This window comes from Euphorbia lathyris, chromosome 8 (assembly GCF_963576675.1).
Source record: "Euphorbia lathyris chromosome 8, ddEupLath1.1, whole genome shotgun sequence".
Taxonomy (NCBI): domain Eukaryota; kingdom Viridiplantae; phylum Streptophyta; class Magnoliopsida; order Malpighiales; family Euphorbiaceae; genus Euphorbia; species Euphorbia lathyris.
The window spans coordinates 52871174-52881465 of NC_088917.1; the positions used below are offsets into that span (position 1 = coordinate 52871174).

Genomic DNA, 10292 nt, shown 5'->3' on the forward strand with positions numbered 1-10292 from the left:
TGATAATATTAGTTCCAATGAGGGGTTAGGAACTATTTAAAATTTTTCACGTAAGGCTGACTAATATTCTGGAACTTGGACTTTCCAAAGTCCTTTAGCACAGCAGAACTGAGTAAGTCTTAGACGCAAGCTTAGTCAACAGGTGACTAAGTCTGAATCTAACCTTGAGTCAGAAGATAGCACTTTAAGTCTATCCCTGAACTCAGCTTCTCAGTTCACTCAACTCAACTTATGTTCTTTTTGGTGTTCAACTTAGGCAGTGTTATAGCAAGCAATAATTTAAGGAGATAAGGGTTAGAAAGATATTACTCAGCAGATGTATCCTGGTTCGGCCTCTCCGCCTACGTCCAGTCCCCGGAATTCCTTCCGAGCTTTTTGAATTCTCTACTGAGCTCTTTAAAGATAGAGCACAAACCTTTTACAACAGCAAGATGAGTATACAAGAGTACCTTCCTCTATTCCTCTACTCACTCCTATTACTAACACTGAGTACTATAACTGAGTACTCAGCTTCTCCTTTCTATACTTCTAGAAATGATGAGTGTTTGTTTGTCCTAAACAACAATTGCTAAGACACTTTAGATGATTCAGATCACTCTAGACTTTTACACAGAATTGGAATTGGTGTAAGGTTTGCTTTGCTTTTCTCACAGAACTTCGAATATCAAATTGGTCAGCGTTTCGACTTAATTGAAGATCTGCATCGAATAAAGCATTTGAGAGGCCTTTTTATAGCGACACTTGATGCATCGGTGATTTCGAATTTCGAAATAACTATTGGAGGGAAACGGCTTCCTGTCGCTTTCACTCAGTACGTGCTCAGCGTCCTCGGCCAATAACATTCTTGTATCTTCTGTCTTCGGCAGTGCTCAACAGCTTTTCGTCAGACAAAACAGAATGTTTCCACATTTATAGTAAAGTCTTCCAGACAACTTTCTGCGTCTTCTGAGCTTTACCCAAAGTAGAAATACTTTGTCTCTAAGTTTGTTCAGGTCAACTGCTGACCTGACTTTCTTGTCGCTCAACTCAGCAGCTTCATCTTGAAGCTATTTAGACAAAGGCTTCTCGGTCCTTCTCAAAGCTGGGCTTGCGTTTTACTCAGTACGACTGCGTTTTGGTCTTCTTGGGCCGTGAGGCTTTGATCTGTTAACTTGGGCTTGACTCTCTTTCATGGGCCTTGGGGCCATTTAACTTAATGTCTTATAAATCAAGTAACTCAATATTGAACAAACACATTAGTGTGAATAAATCAAAGCATTTAAATTTTAATGTGTTAGAATATTTTTATCATTAATAATTTTGTCAAATCAAAATCATGTGGAAAGGTGTTTCAACAGAATGTACCCCAGGACATACGTCGAAAAGATGATAGCGCCCCTTCTTTTAATGTCAACTTTTGTGTCTTCTTCAAGCCTTTTCTCTTTAATCCCCTTCTTTTTTTAGTTCGACAATATTTTCCAAGTCGTAGCCAATCTTTTGCATTGTCTTCTCAGCAATAAGGCCATAGTTCGAAGCATATGTTTAAGTTTCCCTATTTTTTATAGAATGGGCCCCTGGCCCTAATCATTAGTACCACTGAGAAAAGTACCTGCAAACTTCCTTCCACTATCAGCTAATGTGCCTTCTTTTGAAGGAGTTGAGTGGCTAATCGGGTTGTCTTTCCTCTTTTTACTCTTCCGGTTGTTTGGTTAGTCTAAGAGCAAGAAAGCCTCGATCCATTGTGATGGAAGATATGAGGGGAGATTTTAGATGTCAACGCGGGCATATTTAGTTAAGAAAATACATTCAAAATGAGGGGTCAATGTAGGGAAGTAATAGAGACTTTTTCCGGGTTATACACCATTAGGTCTTATGACCGAGCTTTTTTCTACCCATCTAAGATCCTTTTTGGATTCTAGGGATTTACTTTGTTAATAGAGGCATCCATGGAGGCTATTATTCTACTATATTACGAGGATTACCTCAAGTCTGGCACTCTACTAGTAGGGGGGAAATCACATGGCCAACAAAGAATGTAATTACCTCAATTTCATCAAGCCCTCACTCAACCCTCTCCTCTCTTTATCTTTCTTATAATTTGTCATCTTTCTTATAATCTGTAATTAAGGATCTTATACTTCTACTAACGTTCACATTTATCATGATCGATCCAACCTAGTATAATATGTCCAATCAAATCAATCATTTTTTCCTTTAGTATCCATTTCTTTTGTAGAGCTCCAACCCTAACTAGTTGGGGTGATATATCTTTTAAAAACAAGGATATCATGCAACTTGGTGAGGAGAAAGCTCTGATCTATGTAGGCTCGTTAGGTGCTAGAGGTAAACTCTCGCTCATTCGATTTGCTACTCTTTCTCTAGGTAGAAATAGGACAAACAATGGACTTTTGATATCGATTAGAGTCAGACAATTACTTCCTGTCTATGTTATTAGAGATTTAGTTAACTGGTTGGAAGAACCTTTCTTGCTTTGTTTCCTTGTTCAGTATTTCTCAAGTAGGCCCTCGAAGTTTTTTACCTTCCCGGTAGCTAGGGGGAAACTCTTGCTTTCTCCTGCTCTTAACCCACTAAGGTGTTGTCAGTCTAAACAACCTGTTTTGGGGAAGGTCCATTTAGCTTATCACCCTTTGTTGTTCAAGAAGTTAATGGTACATCTAAGATAAAGAATCTACCCACTTCCTTTAGTGTTTTAGTTAAACGACTGAAAGAACTTTTCTTGTTTTGCTTTTTGTTTAGTATTTCTTCTCAGGTAAGCCCCCAAAGTTTTTTATGGTAACGAGGGGGAAACTCTTACTTTCTTCTGCTCTTGTCCCACTAAGGCAGGAATTTTCACATGCACCTTAATGAGCAAGTAAATTTGCTCATTCCCCGTTAGATATAAGCTTATTAAATCTAAGCCTCAGGATGCTTTGAATCTCCACCTTTGGATTCTAATAAGCCTAGATCTAACGGTGAATGAGCAAATTCTACATGCTCATTAAGGTGCATGTGATCAAGACTGCCCACTAAGGTGTCGTTAGTCTAAGCAACATGTTTCGTGTAAAGGTCTAGGTAGCTTATTGTTGCGGAACGACTAGCAAATTGAAAGCTAAAGCATAAAACAAATAGAAAAAACACCAGAATTTAACGAGGTTCGACCAATATTGCCTACGTTCCCAGACACTACCAAATAATATTTCAAATGATTAAATATTACAATAGAGAAAGGAAGAGAAAACAACTAAGCCTTAGAATTAGAGGATACTTGTTATGGGATGCTTTAAGCCTAAAGCTGAAAGCCCAATATATATCATTAGAAAAGTTTTACTAAATTATCTTTTTCCAATGTGGGATAACAATATATATACATCTAATTTTCCTCTTCTTCCCTCTTGATTTCCAATGTGAGCTTTCTAAAATAGAGACAATTTTTCTACACTTATCATTCGTCGTTGTTCAAGCAGGTAGCAGTACATCTCAGATAAAAAAAAAACTATCCACTTCTTTTGCGATCACAAGGTTCAATGAAATATTTTTATATGAACGAAGGTTTGGAGATCAAAACCTTCCACAAACGAAGGTTTAGACAAAGACAGATCAACAACAGCATGATTCCCAAGAAGGATCGGGTAATCCAATCCATAGTCTCCATCGCCAGGCTTTTATGAAAACCAAAACTCGAAAGTAATGCCAATCAATCCTAAGAGAACTTGATCGAAAGACCAGAGAACAAGTACACAAAGATCAATTGATCGAAATGACCAAGCTCAACATCCAATCCATGCTTCATCTATAGAATAAGGTAGAGCAGACATGATAAGTGCTTCGTAACAAAAGAAATAACAATGCTCCAATTCTACTAGAGTAAGTAGTCTTAAGATACTTATGATTGTATTTTTGATCAAATAAACTCAATGTATATGATTATTTCTATCCCTTGAAAAAAGATCTAGTCCCTTGAAAATAGGATTCTTAAAGTTACTTGTGTAAATGTGTGTAAACCGAGAAACTGTAAGGAGTCTGATCCGAGCTGCACCAGTTTGTTGAACCGGCGACCGGAGGTAGAACCGGGAACCGGTGCAACCCTGGTTTTTTGCCAATTTCTGTCTAAGATAAAAATAATATGTTTAAACGATTTTTTTAGTTTTTAATTAAAACCTTCATTTATAAAATAATTTTAGCAAAAGTAGGTCGACCTAAGGGACTTCATTTCAGTGTGCCCATTCATGTCGTCCACATCGTGCAAGTGCAACCCTAACCTGATGGTGCTTCGATTGCATCCCCTGTGTATGAGAGAGCTTATCTTTTAGTAATTAGTTACATGCTTGTAAAGGTCATTACTTATAAACTAGTTAAGATTCTCATTTCTTTTCTATGTGTGATGAGAATGCTTAATTTCCTTTCTTTCAAACCATTTCAAGCGGTTCACTTTGAGCATCAATTTCTTATTCATCACTTGTTTGTTTTGAGTTTATAATATACCGTTAAAAAAGATCTCATGGTATAGAATACATTGAAATATTTCAAGTTATTCTAAACTTCATTTATCAGTTATATATTTAAGTCTCAAGTTGACAAAAAATAACAAATTAAAATTTGTTTATAATTTGTTTTGGACATATATAATTTATAAAAATAATTTTAAATTAATTATATATATTTAATATATATAAAGATTGTTTATTTATTTATTACGTCATCTTTTTTCTTTGGCTTAATACATCAACAACTCTAACTTGTGTGAAAAACTTGATTGACCCCCTAAACTTATATGGTGTTTCATTAGTCTCCTCAACATGCTTAAAATAACGTATTGGCTACCTAGATTCGTTTAAAGGAACCTATTAGCCTCTTAAACTTGCTTACTGTGATTCATTAGCCCCTGAACTTGTTTAAAGTTATATATATTTCAATTTGTTTAAAGCTATAAAAAAAATCAAAACTACTCTATGTCTTTTTATAGATTTAATGATCTAATCATTACATTAGCCTATGAACTTGTTTAAAGTTATATATATTTCAATTTGTTTAAAGCTATAAAAAAAAATCAAAACTACTCTATGTCTTTTTATAGATTTAATGATCTAATCATTACATCAAAGTTATATATATTTCAATTGTTTAAATCTATAAAAAAAAATCAAAACTTAAACAATAAATGACCAATTCATAATTCTAAACCTTTAAAACAAATCAACTTTCTATTTTTATACTTTATGTCTTTTTATAGATTTAATGATCTAATCATTACATTTTAAATAAGTTTTAGAGACTAGTAATGAGAAATGATGTAATTTCAGAACATCAACTGAACTTTTTGAAATGTATTAAGTCTTTTTCTTTTGTCTTATTTCTCTCTTTGCTCTCCTCACACTTAATCATCTCTCTACAATTTTCTCTCTCCTCTCCCCTCTCTCCTCTCTCCTAACCACCGTCTCACTTTACTAGAACACAATTACTGACGGAATGGGTTAGACATAATTCCCTCAGTGAACAGGGTGTCTAACATTATTCAAGATGCAGACAGAATAAACTTCATCGAACGCATCAGACATTTTGACGAATGGAACATCACCAAAAAAATAAAAAAATATTGACAGAAATGATTGTTTAGAAGAACCAGACTTTGACAGAATTTTAGTCAAATGACAAATAAAATCCTTGGCGCATGATTTATTGATCTTTTCATTCCGTATATAAATCGATTTACAACGGACTTTGGGCGTTTATGACGAATAATTCCGTCCATCCCACGATTTTCTAGCAGTGTATGTAGAAATACAATTCTTTTCCTCATCCTTATCAAAGGGGAGTGGTAAGTTAGAAATAATTCTTTTCCTTATCCTTATTATATTTACAAAATTGTATGAGAAATAAAACTATTGATTAAGATACAACCTCTATATACATATATATACATGAACACATGAACGTATTGTTACACAAAAACTTAGCAGTTTAATAATAGAATTTATTATCTTAAATCTACTTATGCATGTAACTATCCCTTTGGCTTGCATTTTTAAGCACAAACCAACTCTATGACATTGTATTTCTAATTACATATGAGTTTAATAAGACCCTATTTTTAGGCTTCTTGATGTGGGGGATTCGGATATTATGTTAAGGAACCATACCTTACCCGGAATCTAGCTTGAGGAAATATTTGAAGAAGAGGAAGTGGCATAGATGTAACAAGCAAATCCCCAAAATGTTAAGAGAAAAGACATCAACTTTAAACCACTCATAGGATCATTCACCACAAGTACAGCAGCAATGCTTGTGATTGGAATGGCTACTGCATTTTGAACACCAGCAGTCACGGAAGAAGCCAGAAAAACAACCCCAGTGATTCCTATTGCGCCCAACTGAAATGTTATTGCAACCCATATAAGAAGCTTAACATAACAACTCACTCCACCAACAAATGTTTCAGCTTCCGATTTCATCCCTTCAAAATCCTTATTCACAATAACTCCAATGGTTGTAAACACAAAAGAAACTATGGAAACCATCACCCGTTGCTCCAACACAACAACGAAAGATCTTCTCCCAAGTATGGTATTAAAAAAAGCTCGAAGAGAGGATAGAGAAGCGCGTGAAAAATAGATGCCAAGACATCCCCAATGAAACCCCAGATATATTGACGATCACTAACATTGTCATATATCTATCACCAGAATCTGAATCTAATGCAACTATGGTGATTGCAGCAGTAATGATTGTCAAGGAACCGATTGAACTAAAAGCTCGAGCTTATAGTTAAGGCCCAATCATATATCTTATATTAATCTCCAACACACCCCCACACGCAAATGTCCCTTGGGCTTGCAGCGTGCACAACACAGGCCCATCCCGCCATGTGCTTTTTAAATCCACAAATTAATGAGGTTGCCGAGATTCGAACCTTTGACCGTTTGGTCTTAGATGCTCTGATACCATGTCATGGAACCGATTTAGCTAAAAGCTCAAGCTGATAGTTAAGGCCCAATCATATATCTTATATTAATCTCCGACACACCCCACACTCAAATGCCCATTGGGCTTGCAGCGTGCACAACACAGGCCCATCCCGCCATGTGTTTTATTAATTCCACAAATTAATGAGGTTGTCGGGACTCGAACCCTCGACCGTTTGGTCCTAGAGGCTCTGATACCATGTCAAGGAACCGATTGAACTAAAAGCTCGAGCTTATAGTTAAGGCTCAATCATATATCTTATATTAATCTCCAACAATGATGACAACAGCATTTAAGATTGAAGCATTGAGTTTGTTGTTAACAATGATATATCCGAAAAAGCATGAGAAAACAAGCATTGCAGAGGATAAAAGTGTAGCAGTTGATGCTGGGAGATAAGCATAAGCATATGCAAACATCATGCTATGAGCAGCATTTATGAAACCCAACACAAGATAAGATAAAATAAGTTTTAAGGTAAGTGGAGTAGGAAAGGTTTTCAAGAAAAAGTAAGTAGGAGGTAACATTAAAGCAGTTATTGGCCAACCAGCAATAGATACCCATGAAATAATCCATTTGCTTTTACCTCCATTTTGATAATAAATACGCCCTGTAAGACCTGCAGCAGGCAATAGCACAAGCATTGATCCACTGCTCAATAGTAGAAGAATCCAGTAGGATAATGATCTTCTTTTGTATGCTTCCACTAATTGAATCTTCCAATTCCACATTTTTTCACTTAATGATAATGTAGGTTTTGCTGCTTCCTCGTCCATTGCTTTCCTGAATAAATTAGATAATTGGTGTTAGAGATAAGAAAGCCTTTTATCTGTGTGCTTAAAATTTTGGGCACAAAATCATTTTTAATATGGTATGAGAGTCTCATAGATCAAAAGATATAGAATTCAAGTACTCATAACCTCGATTACCGATTCAAGTTGGAGTAGATGGTTGACTGTACCTGTGCTTGTGCTTGTACTTCCAAGTGATACTTCTATAATCAAATAAATTTTACAACAAGTCATTTTACTATAGTGCACATGGAAACTGCCAGGCATGTTGTGAAATATTTGAAGGGAACTTCTGATGTTGGTTTGTTTTACAACACACAAACAGACCTTACTCAAATGGAGGGGTTTTGTGATTCGGATTGGGGCAAATGTAAGGTAACCAGAAGACCAGTAACTGGCTACTGTATGTTTATTGGATCAGGCAGCCATTTACATAGCTGAGAATCCTTTTTTTCATGAGAAGATGAAGCACGTTGAGATTGACTGACATTGTGTGAGAACATATGCGAAAGAGTTTTATTTGCACACCTTATGTTACATCATCGAATCAGATAGCAGATATGTTAGACTAAACCTTTTATCAATATCCTTAATCAAGATGAAGCTGTTCTCATGTGCTTCATCTTGGGGGGACGTTGAAGAACGATGTTGATAGGTGTGTTTGGTGAAAGGAAGTGAAAATTGTATTTCTTAGTCAGTTAAAGGTTTGATTCTGAACACGTGTAGCAAGTGAGATTGAGCCGGAATGATTGTTGGTCACTAAGTTAGAAGTTGTGACACGTCATCTTGTAGATCAATATATATGTACTCAGTGTATTGATTGAAGCATAAGAAACCAAGATGGTCTTTGTTATTCATCCCTAAATTCTCTAAGCTCTTAGTAGCTTCTTTACATTTTTCAAGATTGAGACTCAATAACATGCATCCAAATTGACAATTTCAGTATATACGCATTCTTTAGTATATGAAATCTTCAAGTGTCATAAAGAAGCTTTTTTTTTCAGTCAAATTCAACTGGAACTACCTGACTGGATTCCTTCAAGAGAAGGGAAGGTGAAATATATAGGTAAATGGTATGAGTTGGAATTTGAGATTAAGTAAATTTGAAAAAAGATTGATGAACCAGGGTAGTTATCTATCAAAAAATGACAATTCCAAATAAGATGAATTCCCTTCCTTTGTTCACAAAGAATGCAATTTGAGCTGAAACTCAAACTTCTAAATCCAGCCTGATATAATTATTTACTAAGGTTTGCGTGGACACTTTACAGCATGCATAGAGCTCCATTAATTGGAAAAATATTATCTGGACAAGTATATTAATAGAAGGGTATTACAAGAAAGAGAGATATTAACCAGCTGATTTCAAACTTGTAATTCTCATAAACTTGATGACGAGACAATTAACCAGAAATAAGCATTCAATATATGATGCACTGGACAACGAAATTCAATCTAATGCAATGCATAAACCACAAACCTGCATATCATTATTGGGGTAAAAGAATGAAAGTGTAAAGAAGAAAAACATACCTTTCTTAGAGTAGCTTATGGCAGTATCAGAATGAACACAAGTTAAGTAGGATGTATGAGTATGAGGCTATGCTTTTCATATTGGTATTCTTTGCAGGGCATTTCGCTTTCACTTTTCATAAAGATGATATCATCACTCAACAGATTTCTGTGGTTCAAGTTGGTTGCAGAAGATTTTATTAACATATGTGTACATATTTATGACTATTATATAAAAATAATAAATAAAATTTCTTAAATATATATTAAAATATATGTTAAAGAACTTTGAAATCCATGATTAACAGAATAAAAAATTAATCACAAGAAATTGGATTAATTTAATATAAAATTTATTATATTTTTACAGCATTGATATGTAAGAGTAATTAAATTAAAAGGTAGTAGTGTAATTTCTGTCGAAAAACTATATCTATATGAATAATTAAATTTAAAAGAAAAATTCAGTCTAAAAAATATAAATCTAACTACACATTCGAACTCCCACGCAAAAATGACGCTAATGACACTAAAGAGGTGGAAACCCGTGTTTTATTTGAAAAAAAACTATTGAAAACACATAAGAATAATAACAACAATAATATTAATGAAAACTGTATCAAGATGAAATATCAGTTTAATGTGTAGCAAATCCTTAGTGAATCGACTCACTGCGGATGTCTGTGTTAGCTTTGTCGGATCGTTAAGACAGCAAATTTCCACCTGTTATGTAGTGAATCAATATATATTCATATATAATATATATATATTTGGATTGAAGAGAACTCCATGCCTAACAGCAAAAACTTCCCTGCAAACTCAGCTATATTGAATCCAAAATTATATATATGAAAATTTCTCGGGCCCTGTGGGCAGTAGTTGAATTAACTACATCTTTAATTTCATGTTTACCATGTCTAAGGGCCCTAAAAGTTGCACAAACCATCAACTATAAGTTAAGCTTAAATGTCATAGCATTTGAACATGTCTAAATTTCTTACTGCAATATTTGTCTCCAGTTGCCGTCCTGGAAGCTATTATATGATAGGA

The 10292-nt window shown here is 34.8% G+C and overlaps 1 pseudogene; it reads right to left on the reverse strand.

The window, feature by feature from the left end:
- Nucleotides 1–5734: 5734 nt before the first annotated feature.
- Nucleotides 5735–9254, reverse strand: LOC136201916 (probable purine permease 5; annotated as a pseudogene).
- Nucleotides 9255–10292: the final 1038 nt, after the last annotated feature.